The following is a 12,094-nucleotide window of genomic DNA, read 5'->3' as shown; positions in this document are numbered from 1 at the left end:
CACCATGAAATTCTGATTCAACATATTTTTCCCTTAAAATGGTACATTTTCTCAGTTTAAACTTTTGTTCCGTGATTTATGTTCTATTCTGAATAAAATATTAGAAGTTGGCACCTCCACATCATTGCATTCAGTTTTTATTCACGATTTGTATAGTGTCCCAACTTTTTTGGAATCCGGTTTGTATATTTAATACATATATATTTATATATAATAATTTCTTACATTCGTAAGGAAAAAAAACAGGAGTGGATACAAAGCAGAGATGACAAGTGAAGGAAATATTTACATGTCTTCTGTGTTTTGGAACCACTCCTGCTTTTGGCTTCCAAATCATGATCAAATCCTGATTCAAAATACTGACAGTGTGATAGAGGCCTAATGCTCAATTTGAATGGGTTTTGGCCATTTGCATCTGGTATTGGGTTTATTTAAACGAAAACGAAGTCCTGCATGCAGGAATTTAATGGCCTCTATCGCATGGTCAGTTTTTTGCATCAGTATTTTATCAGTATTGTTAAGGCAAAAACAGGAGTGGGTCCAAAATAGAGATAACATGTGAAGGAAATATTAGCATGTCTTCTGTGTTTTGGCCCCAATCCTGCTTTTAGCTTCCAAATCATGATCAAATCCTAATGAAAAATACTGACCATGTGATAGAGGCCTCATAGATGCTCCAAAAACAGGATCCGCTGTGTTTGTTCTTTTTTGGGTTCTCTTGATGGATTAGGAGAAGGGTAAAACAAACAGTGATGTCAACCAGGCCAAATAGGGAGATTAGTGTCCCCAGAAACTCACTGGTGAGGGTGGCAGCAGCATGAGGAGTCAACACAGTGGCCCAGTCAGAGAGTGGTGAGCGTTTCAACATCATGATGAGTCAACATAGTGGCCCAGTCACAGAGTGGGGAGGTAGGGGGGCAACAGCACTGGCAGTAAGAGCACAAGATGGTGGCAATAGGAGAAGATGGCAGCAGAGACAGCAGGTATGTGGCATCAGGCGGGTCGCAGCATCAGAATAGTGGCTGAAGCACGTGCCCATAAGTAACGGGCTATTTTTCACAAAGTTCTGGTGTGGTAGCACACTGAAGTCAGAACATTACTGCCAGAATGATCTAGTCTGATGCATCAGGCACCGGTGTGTGGAAATCCTGGCTGATCCATGCCTGATTCATCTTTATAAAAGATGAACATTTTGTGTTGAAATGTGAGTTCTCTTTGGGGTAACTGTGCCCCCACCGCACTAAACCCAGCTCTGATACCACTCTACTGGCCAGGCAGGAAAGCTTGTCCAGGGCAAACTTGGCCAGTTGCAGCTACGATTCAAGTTTGGCTGCCCAGTAGTCCAGGGGATCTTGGATCTAGGGTGACAGGGTTCAGACCAAGTATGCCATCACCTGCTGGTTCAGGTTCTGCTCCATGTCTGGCTACTGGCTGGTTTCTTTAGTAGGCAGGTGAAGAAACATGCTCATCAGAGACTGGAGACTCAAGTTACTGCTGACAAAGCTGGTGCTGCTCCTGCCCTCCCCCCTCCAGCAGTCATGGCAGTGGAGAGTGAGCGCAGAGGTTTTCTCTGGTCAGACCTTCCTGAGGATGGGCAATGGTGCACATAGACAGCAACCAACTGACTACATAGGATGTCTCTATAGTAGTATAGTTTATCATCCTTCTCAGCAGGTGTAAAAAAAAGCCACCATTTTGGCCTAGTATTGAGGGTCTAACATGGTGGAGAGCCAGTAGTCACCCCTCTGCCAAATGGTGATAATGCCTCTGTCACTATGCAAGCAACTCAGCATGCATTTGGCTACTTGTGCAAGGGACTCTGATGGACTCCCTGCCTCCCTCTACAGTGTATACTGCCACTGTCTGTCGGGGTAATCTGCCTGGTCTTCCTTATCACCCTCCAGATCCTTCTGCTCCTCTACTGTTGCTTGTGCAGATAAACCACCCATTTCTGTATACAATTCCTGGGCATTAATGTCCTCCTTGTCCTACTCCTCCACCAGTTCAGCCCCCACAGGACTCAGGTGGCCTTGAGATGTATGCGCCACGTCTCCTGTCCCCTGGCCAGCCAGATTTATTAGCATCTGTTCCAGGATGTGAAGGAGTGGAATGACCTCATTCATCCCATAGTCCTGGTGATTGACAAAGTTGCCTCCTCAAGGACAGGAGCTGCCACTGTCTAATGTCAAAGTTACACAGGGCAGTACTCCTTTCCGCCTGCATCATCAAGAAATCATTCACGGCCTTCATCTGCTCATTTAGTCCGTCCAACATATGGAGGATGGAGTTACAATGTGTGGAAACATCACAAATGAGTGGATGTTGGGGAACACTTTTCTACCTTTGCAGCTCAAGGAGGGCATGTTTTGCATGGTAAGAGTGGCTGAAGTGCATGCACAGTTTCCTGCCATTTTCAAGACATCTTGCAGTTAGGTGGAAGATTTCAGGAACAGGGTTGGCACCCTGGCCATGCTTTACCTTCTGTCCACAGACTACAAATGGCCACACTGACGTCCTCCAGTGGCTTGATGAAAAATTCCCACACCAGCGAGTATGGGATTTTTCCCCCACCACTCCATGCTGAATGCTTGCTGCCACTGCCTCCGTGGACCCATGCACCACTAGTTATTTCCAGACAGTAGGCTCCAGAGTAGCAGACAGTCTACCACGGGCACGTTTGGTCCAGACCTTACACTGCTGCCACTTTGCTGACTCACGGCCAAGCTACCACGCTGCTGGCTCAGCCGCTGCCTCACTCGCAAGCTGCCACCCTCTTCCCCTGATGATGATGAAGATGAAGCCCCCCTTCACCCGGCTCCCACGTGCGATCAGCTACATCATCATCCACTACTGTCTGCATGTCACCCTCACCAGTCTAAGGGCTATGTGCCTGAACGCTCGCGACACCAGCTGCCATGCAACTCTCATCGTCGCTACTTGCCTACGTACCGGAGGAAGCAGCGGATCTCTCCTCCACATCTTGGCTGGGCAGTAGCTGCTGACTGTCTTCAAAAAGCTTGTCCTTGCTAAAAAGTGGAGCCAAGCCGACGGAATACAATACTTCTTGAGCAGAAGGAACAGAAAATGAAAAAGGCAGGTTCAGGACAGGTGGGGGCGCATAGCTTGTTCCTGGGAGGTTTGATGTCACTTGAGATGAAGTTGAAGACCGAGTCAACCATTCAAGGACAGCTGGGTTGCTGGTAAAAACACGACAGCTCGCCTGTTGCCGCAATGCTGCTACCACCGCCCATTTCTTCTGCTGCTACTTTTGCCAGCTCCAGAAAGATTTTGGCCACTGCCCGTTCCCTTAGGGTCCATTCACATGTCTGCAAATTGCGGATCCGCAATACACCCAGCCGGCACCCTCATAGAACTGCCTATTTTTGTCCGCAATTTCTTCTGTGCTTACAGGAAACTGATTTTAGGCAGCTCTAGATTCTTTAGCACCGCCTCAGCTATATCAGTCGGCTGGCCAGGCGTCAGAACGCTGACTGCAGAGGGCATGTCAGGGCTGGTCTTCATTTAGTGATGACGGCAATGCATCCTTTTTGTCTCTGTATATTATGGTGCCTGCTGCTTGCTGTAGGTAAGACAGCAGTAGTGGGGCTGTGTATATAACTTCAAAACCAAGAGGACGGAAGGAGGGGTGGTGTTGGGGGCGTGGCTTCCACACTTTCCGGCTCCAGCTGGGGCATTTAAGCGGTGCAGTATCATTCAGCAGGTCTCTTGAGCTTGCTTCAATCAGTTTGGTGCGGCTATAGATTGGTTTTTCTGCCGATTGCTGATAAACTGCACCTGGGTATTTTTTGATACTACCTGCTCCAAGAGGTATGTCTGTTCTTTCTCTTCCCTCCTTCCCAGATTTATTGAATGATATTATAGGTATATATTGTACATTCTTTTAGATGTCAAGAGATTCAGGCAGAGAGTCTGCAGGAAAATCTACACAAAAAGAGAAAGCTTTTGGTGTGCAGGGAGTGTCAAACTCTTCCAGACGGATAGGATTATACAACATGTCAATCATGTCGTCCTCGTCTTCCTGAAGATCAAGAACCCACCATTCAGGATGTAGTAGTGTGTGTAGAGGGGTCTATTACAGAACTGAAGGATACTTTTTCTACCCCAAGGAAAAGGTCAAGATATGGAGCATCCTCCCCACAAGTGGGTGTATCTTCCCCTATGGACGAGGATGTTGCAATAATAGAGGAAAGAAATGCTTCTTCAAGAGAAGCATCTTCTGATGAGGATGGCTTTGATAAAGGGAAGATTTACTTTCCTGCGGAAAAAGCACAAAAATTGCTTAAGCTTGTGCAGGCCGAGGGCCAGCCTGGGGACCAGGGAGAAGCTCCCCCGGATGGTAGAGGGCCAAGGGCCTTCAAAATAGACGCCTTGAACACCGCCTTAATGCAGGTAGAGTGGAAAAAGCCAGAAAAGGTTCCTGTAATCTCTAGGAGATTTAAACTGATGTACCCTTTGGAGGAATCACAGTCTAAGGACTGGGTTTCTCCACCAAAGGTGGATACAGCTATAGCAAAAATCTCTAAGAGAACTTTAGTTCCCGCCGAGGATGGCTCGAGCCTTAAGGATCCAATGGACAGGAGAATTGAAGTTGCCCTCAAAAGAACATATGTGGCAGCGGTAAGTCAGTCTGCTGTATCTATTGTCTCTTGTGAAGTTTCACGCACCTTGAGAAGGTGGCTTAACAAGGTGCAAGAAGAGATAGACAGAGGGGTTCAGAGAGATGATATTCTGTCCTCATTTAAAAATATAAATATGGCGATTGACTACTTATGTGACTCAGCAAATCAGCAGTTGCGGTTTCCCTCTAAGTCCCTCTCTTCTGTGGGGACAACCCCCCTGGTCTGGGGACAACCCTTCAAAATATCATTTGTGTAACTTGCTTTACTCCCCTTGTAGGCTGTTTGGTCCAGAATTGGACACTCTAATGCTAGAATTGTCAGACAAAAAGGGTAAATCTTTACCGCAAGCTTCTACACCAACCCATAGGTACTTCTCCAACAGAGATAGATCTCCCCTAGACAAGATTCTCTCGGGCATCTGGTAGAGGGAGAGGGGGTGGTCCCTCTAGAAGAGGTGGCATTTCAAGGGGCCCTAGGCCTAACAGGAAGCAACAATTTTGACAATCAAGATACTCCAGTAGGCGGTCATCTGTCTTTGTTTTTTCGGGTGTGGGTACAAAGAATAAAAGACCCTTGGGTCCTGAGCACTATCAAAAACGGCTATGCGCTTTCTTTTCTTCTGTACCCTCCAGACAGGTTTATCGCGTCTCACAACCTTCAAGAACCAAAGAAGACTTTTTTGAAGAAATAAATTCTGGAACTTCTCTCTCTGGCCGCCCTGGAGCCGGTGCCTCCCTCTCAGGTAGGGTTAGGGGTCTGATCCCCAGTATTCTTAATTCTTAATTCCCAAACCTTCATCGCGTCTAATATTAGATCTGAGGTATTTAAGGCTACTTTCACACTAGCGTTCGGAGCGGGTCCGTCTGATGTTTCATCAGACGGATCCGCTCCTATAATGCAGACGTTTGCATCCGTTCAGAACGGATCCGTCTGCATTATAGCTTAGAAAAATTTCTAAGTGTGAAAGTAGCCTGAGCGGATCCGTCCAGACTTTACATTGAAAGTCAATGGGGGCGGATCCGTTTGAAGATTGAGCCATATAGTGTCATCTTCAAACGGATCCGTCCCCATTGACTTACATTGTAAGTCTGGACGGATCCGCTCGCCTCCGCACGGCCAGGCGGACACCCGAACGCTGCAAGCAGCGTTCAGGTGTCCGCTCACTGAGCGGAGCGGAGGCTGAACGCTGGCAGACGGATGCATTCTCAGTGGATCCGCCTCCACTGAGAATGCATTAGGGCCGGACGGCTGCGTTCAGGGCCACTTGTGAGCCCCTTCAAACGGAGCTCACGAGCGGACACCCGAACGCAGGTGTGAAAGTAGCCTAAACCGTCACTTGGTAAAGAATACTTTTCGGATGGAAACAATCAAATCCGTCAAACCCATCATATCTCAAGGAGATTATATGGCATCGTTGAATCTGAAAGACGCGTATTTCCATATTCTGATTTGGCCAGCACTCAGATTCATTACACACAACTGAAGTAGTTCAAGCCTTTTCTTGTTTTAATATTGATGATTTTGGCATACAGCTCATGAAAACCCAAAATTCCTATCTCCAAAAATTAGCATATCATGAAAAGGTTCTCTAAACGAGCTATTAACCTAATTATCTGAATCAACGAATTAACTCTAAACACCTGCAAAAGATTCCTGAGGCTTTTAAAAACTCCCAGCCTGGTTCATTACTCAAAACCACAATCATGGGTAAGACTGCCGACCTGACTCCAGAAGGCCATCATTGACACCCTCAAGCAAGAGGGTAAGACACAGAAAGAAATTTCTGAACGAATAGGCTGTTCCCAGAGTGCTGTATCAAGGCACCTCAATGGGAAGTCTGTGGGAAGGAAAAAGTGTGGCAGAAAACGCTGCACAACGAGAAGAGGTGCCCGGACCCTGAGAAAGATTGTGGAGAAGAACCGATTCCAGACCTTGGGGGACCTGCGGAAGCAGTGGACTGAGTCTGGAGGAAGACTGGGGAGAGGGAAATGCCAAAATGCCTGAAGTCCAGTGTCAAGTACTCACAGTCAGTGATGGTCTGGGGTGCCATGTCAGTTGCTGGTGTTGGTCCACTGTTTTATCAAGGGTAGGGACAATGCAGTTAGCTATCAGGAGATTTTTGAGCACTTCATGCTTCCATCTGCTGAAAATCTTTATGGAGATGAAGATTTCATTTTTCAGCACGACCTGGCACCTGCTACCAGTGCCAAAACCACTGGTAAATGGTTTACTGACCATGGTATTACTGTGCTCAATTGGCCTGCCAACTCTCCTGACCTGAACCCCATAGAGAATCTGTGGGATATTGGGAAGAGAAAGTTGAGAGACGCAAGACCCAACACTCTGGATGAGCTTAAGGCCGCTATCGAAGCATCCTGGGCCTCCATAACACCTCAGCAGTGCCACAGGCTGAGTGCCTCCATGCCACGCCGCATTGAAGCAGTCATTTCTGCAAAAGGATTCCTGACCAAGTATTGAGTGCATAACTGAACTTAATTATTTGAAGGTTGACTTTTTTTGTATTAAAAACACTTTTCTTTTATTGGTCGGATGAAATATGCTATTTTTTGGAGATAGGAATTTGGGGTTTTCATGAGCTGTATGCCAAAATCATCAATATTAAAACAAGAAAAGGCTTAAACTACTTCAGTTGTGTGTAATGAATCTAAAATATATGAAAGTCTAATGTTTATCAGTGCATTACAGAAAATAATGAACTTTATCACAATATGCTATTTTTTTGAGAAGGACCTGTATTCTGTAGTAGCCATCCTCAGATTACAAGGAATAAAGATAATTCCATATCTGGACGATTGGCTAATTATGGCCAGTACTACTCTCCTGCTCAAGGAGCAGGTGAGCATTACACTGTCCCTTCTGACAGAGTTGGGTTGAATTATCAACCAAGAAAAATCTAATCTAACTCCAGCCACCACAAAGCAATTCCTAGGCTTTGCAATAGATTCACAGGAGATGAAGTTATACCTGTCCGACCCAAGAAAGGACCATATTGAAAGGGGGTTTCGGTACCTCAGAATCCCTCGGGCTGTCTCATTAAGAACTCTAATGAGTTTCTTAGGCTTACTGTCATCTTCAGCAGATGCAGCGCCATGGGCTCTATGGCACCCTCCAGACAGAAATACTACAGGTCTGGAACAGGACTTTGTCAGAATTAGACACACTCCATACACTTTCTTCCAAAACCAGAAGATCTCTTCAATGGTGGAACCATGTCAAGGACGGTATGTCCTTAGTCGAACCCACGTGGGAGGTGCTTACAACAGACGCCTCCAGATCAGGTTGGGGTGCTCATGTTATGTATCGTACAGTGTCCGGAACCTGGAGCCAAACAGAAAGACAGCTCTCATCAAATATCAGGGAAATAAGAGCCATATTTTATTCCCTTAAAACTATTCCTCTGCGGGAAAGCAGTAAGAATAATGACGGACAACATGTCAGTGGTTTTCTATATAAACAAACAGGGTGGCACGAGATCGCCGATGCTACTTGTAGAAGTGGGCAAGATCTTGTCATGGGCAGAAACCAGGATAACCAGGTTATCAGCAGGTCACATCAGAGGAACCCTGAATGTGTTGGCAGATCACCTAAGTCGTCAGATGACCATTCCCAGGGAATGGTCCCTCTCTCAAGGGGTATTCCATCTGATCTCGGATCTCTGGGGGTTACCAGACATAGATCTTATGGCCACCAGGCTGAATGCCAAGCTAAAGAGGTTTTGTTCCCTATACGCAGAGAATCAACCCTTCGCAATAGATGCCATGTTGATTCCTTGGGACTTCACACTGCCATACATATTTCCACCCACAGCGATGATACAGAGAGTATTGACCAAGATCAAGCAGGAGCAGGCCTCGGTCATAGTAATAATACCATTCTGGCCGAAGAGAGCTTGGTTCTCTCTCCTCAAGACCATGAGCCAGGGAATGTATTGGGAACTTCCCCTACAGTGGGACCTAATTTCTCAGGGGTCTCAATTGTGTCACAATCTAAGGTCCTTCCATCTAACAGCTTGGAAGTTAGTAGGCCCATACTAAAAGCTAGAGGTGTAACATCCCAGAGTATGTCACTAAACTCTTTCTCCCTGCTACAACATGTCAGGTGTATATGTACATTGTCATCTTATGTGATCTAACAATGCATTCTTCCATTATATGTATTTTCCAGGCCTGTATAATGTATTTGCTGTAATTTCCATGTACACCAGCAGGTGGCAGCAATATGTTCAGCAGACCTTAGCCAGTTTAGTATCTCTAGACTGGAATAGTTTATTCCAGCCTAGCTCCCCCCTCTTTGAGGAGGAGTGGAATGTTCCCACATCCTACCTCATGGGGAGGAGAGGAAGTTAAGTTAGTGTGTACCAGCCCCCCTGCTTGGGGAAGGCTGTGTTGGTAGGAGCTCCCAGAAACAGGGATCCCAACCTAGTATCCAGCCTCGGCTTAGGCCAAGGATCACTCTTCCCAGCCTGAGTGTTCTACCACAGCTGGTGACAAAGCAAGCAGCACTTCCAGAGCTACAGACCTCCAGGACAAAATATTCCCTGCGAGCAGTCCTGTGAGTAACTTATCCAGAGACCAGGAGAAGCCAAATTCCTTCTCAGCTAGTCAGGCCCACACGAAGCAGAAGACAGAGCAGAAGATAGATACCTGCCAGATTCTCTAGGCATATGAATAGAAGCAGAATACATATTGATTCCTGCCACATATTGCCAATACCTGCTGGGACCCAAGACCTATGCTGTAACTCGTATGAATTCAAGCTGCCATTAGGTAAAGACAAGACTCAGATCAAGTTCCCGGAGGCTGTATATCCCTCCGCTCCGTCACGAACAGGATCGGATTGAATTGTGTGCCATCCCTGTCCAACAGAACCAGATCCAATTCTGTATTTAAACGGATCCCATTGCATGTTTTACAGTATTGCAAGAGCTGCAGATTGTGCAAAAAACTTTGAAAATGGACTTTATTACTTTTATTGCTGGACCAGAAAACGCTGCATTGTGCGCGTCAGCACTACAAGGGTTAATCGGCCATGTTTCCCTCATGGCGCAGCATCTTTATGACTTTCAAGAGCGCGAAGATATCGAATACACGCCCCTTCAAGAAGTTATTGTAACCGCCCCCAAGAGATGGGAAGAGACAAGAACACCCTCTCAAGAGCGCAAAATTATCGAATACGCCCCCCAGAAGCGGGAAAACACAGTAACGCCCTCTCAAGAGCGCAAAGATGTCGAATACGCCCCCCTAGAAGCGGGAAAACTAAAGACTGCCCACCATGAACTTTCTATTGTGAGCCAAGGTGATAAAGACTCCTCCCTCTGGGCTCCACCCTTATCTCTGGCACTCTGCTTGATCAAGGAGGCAGTAAAGATGGCGTTTCCCCAGCCCAGGTGGAATCAAATGGCTATTGGTGGAGAGCCAGTCTATGAAGAATACCCGCCGGAGATCCAATTCTCCCAGATTCTGAAGAAAAGTGGTCCCTCTATCTTTGCTAGCAGCCTGGAGGCAGTGGATCCCTCCGCTACCAAAGAGACTGCATCACTTACCCTGACCAGCGCCTCTGATGTACCGGAGGAGGTCGCTGCCACGATTCCAGTCCCGGCGGAGGAAGATCAGGACTTGATCAAGTTCCCGGAGGCTGTATATCCCTCCGCTCCGTCAAGTGCCAGTGCGGAAGGTGAGTCACCAGTAAAGATGGGCGCCGACATCGAACCTGCTCCCGCGGAGGACGCCGCTGATGTCACTGCGCAAGCCACTGCTCAGCCTGCACCACAGACGGAGATGGAACCCCGTGATGGCAACCAGGAGGCACCGGAACCGGCCGTCCGGCCACGACATCAGGTAGAAGCAGCCACGCTCCCTGAGGCCCAGGCCCGGTCCGTACCTGCCCCTGCACCGCTCCCTGAGGGTCCCGATACCTCCAACAGGCCTGGGCCTGCTCCGCCAAGGACACCTACTGGTGCGGCGGAGGCGGCCGGAACTTCCACTCCGCCGCCCAGAGCCAATACCGCCAGAGCGGGACGTTTAAACCCAGAGGTCCCCATAGTGAGCCCTGAAATCCCTGCGGCTCCAACTCTACATGTGGGGCAAATAAATAACTCTGTCCTGACTTTCAATCCCAGAGAGCAACCCTACGTACTGCCCTGGAAGCTGCCACAGGCACCCTCAGTTTACCTACCAGAGCCCCTTTTGCCAGAGGTTTTGTCCACCTCTGCACCGGCTAGGGATTCTGGCTTGCAGCCTGTCACAGCTGCATTCACCAGGCTTACTGCTCAGCCAATTCCAAAAGACACCACAAGAGGGCAGTGGTGTACTATTACAGCTGCTGAGAGCACACAGGTTAAAGAAGAACTTTTGCACCACCAAATATGGGATCCAGGAGGATGTTTTCCAGACTTTCCTGTGAGGAAAACTACCCATTGTTGAAATTACCCACTACCTTGTGTGGATTACAATGAACTCTATTGTTGCCCATTAGATTACAAGTGACTTATGGACTTTTTGTTCCTGTCCGCAGTCAAGCTTTTCAAGAAAAAGGACTCAAGTGATATTTGAACGTATTATTGCACTGATATTTGCATAATATTTTTGCACTAATTCCATTTCAAGTTTACAGGTTATGTAACGTTTAAGATAACATGCCCATTGTGTGTATTATCCTTCTCGGTGCCGCAATGTGAATTTATGCACTGTTTATGATGATTGCACTTAACCATTGAACTTAGCAAAAAATGTAGCAACTTACTCAAGTGTGCCTTAACTTAACAGCTCTTATTCTCTCCCCCCTTTATACGGACTGTCTTCACACGGACGTTGAATACTAATGGCCTACACCCGGTGATGTATACCCATAGGTACCCAGGGTAGGACCAAGTGGTAAGTCCTGGCAGATCCAGTAGTTACACAGGTACCCCTGTTGCTTCGGTAATCGTTAGAAGCCCTAGGCTGCTCCTTCCCGCTTGTTAAATGTTCGGGATTGTTCCCATCCTGAGGTGTCTCATTTCCAGGAGATCCATGGGACCGTACTGCCCTCCTCCTGTGACTTGCCAGAAGTATACGGAGACGATAAATACCTCCCCTTCTGAGCCTTTTGCCTAAGGTAAGGCGCCTCAAGCCTTAGAGCCACATATTCTAGCTACCCCACAGTCATCATAGTGATCGTGCTACAAGCCAAATTTCTTCAGGCTATGGTGTAGGGAAGGGAATACAGGATAAAGCCACCCTTTCATTTGCGGGCATTCCATTACATAATGGCGGGATTACGGAGTAAAGACACCCCCATGCTTTCTTTGATGTTTAAAGGATCCAGAACATGCAAAGTCAGTCAGTAAAGGTTTTGCTTTGTGCAGTATTTAGGTTACCTGGTTATACCAAGAGAAGGAAACTGTGTGTTGGACACCTTACTCTAGCGGGCAGGAACCTGGGGAAAGCCGTTTC

Source organism: Bufo bufo, chromosome 2, assembly GCF_905171765.1.
Source record: "Bufo bufo chromosome 2, aBufBuf1.1, whole genome shotgun sequence".
In the NCBI taxonomy this organism is placed as follows: domain Eukaryota; kingdom Metazoa; phylum Chordata; class Amphibia; order Anura; family Bufonidae; genus Bufo; species Bufo bufo.
Note: the sequence above shows the minus strand (reverse complement) of the source record.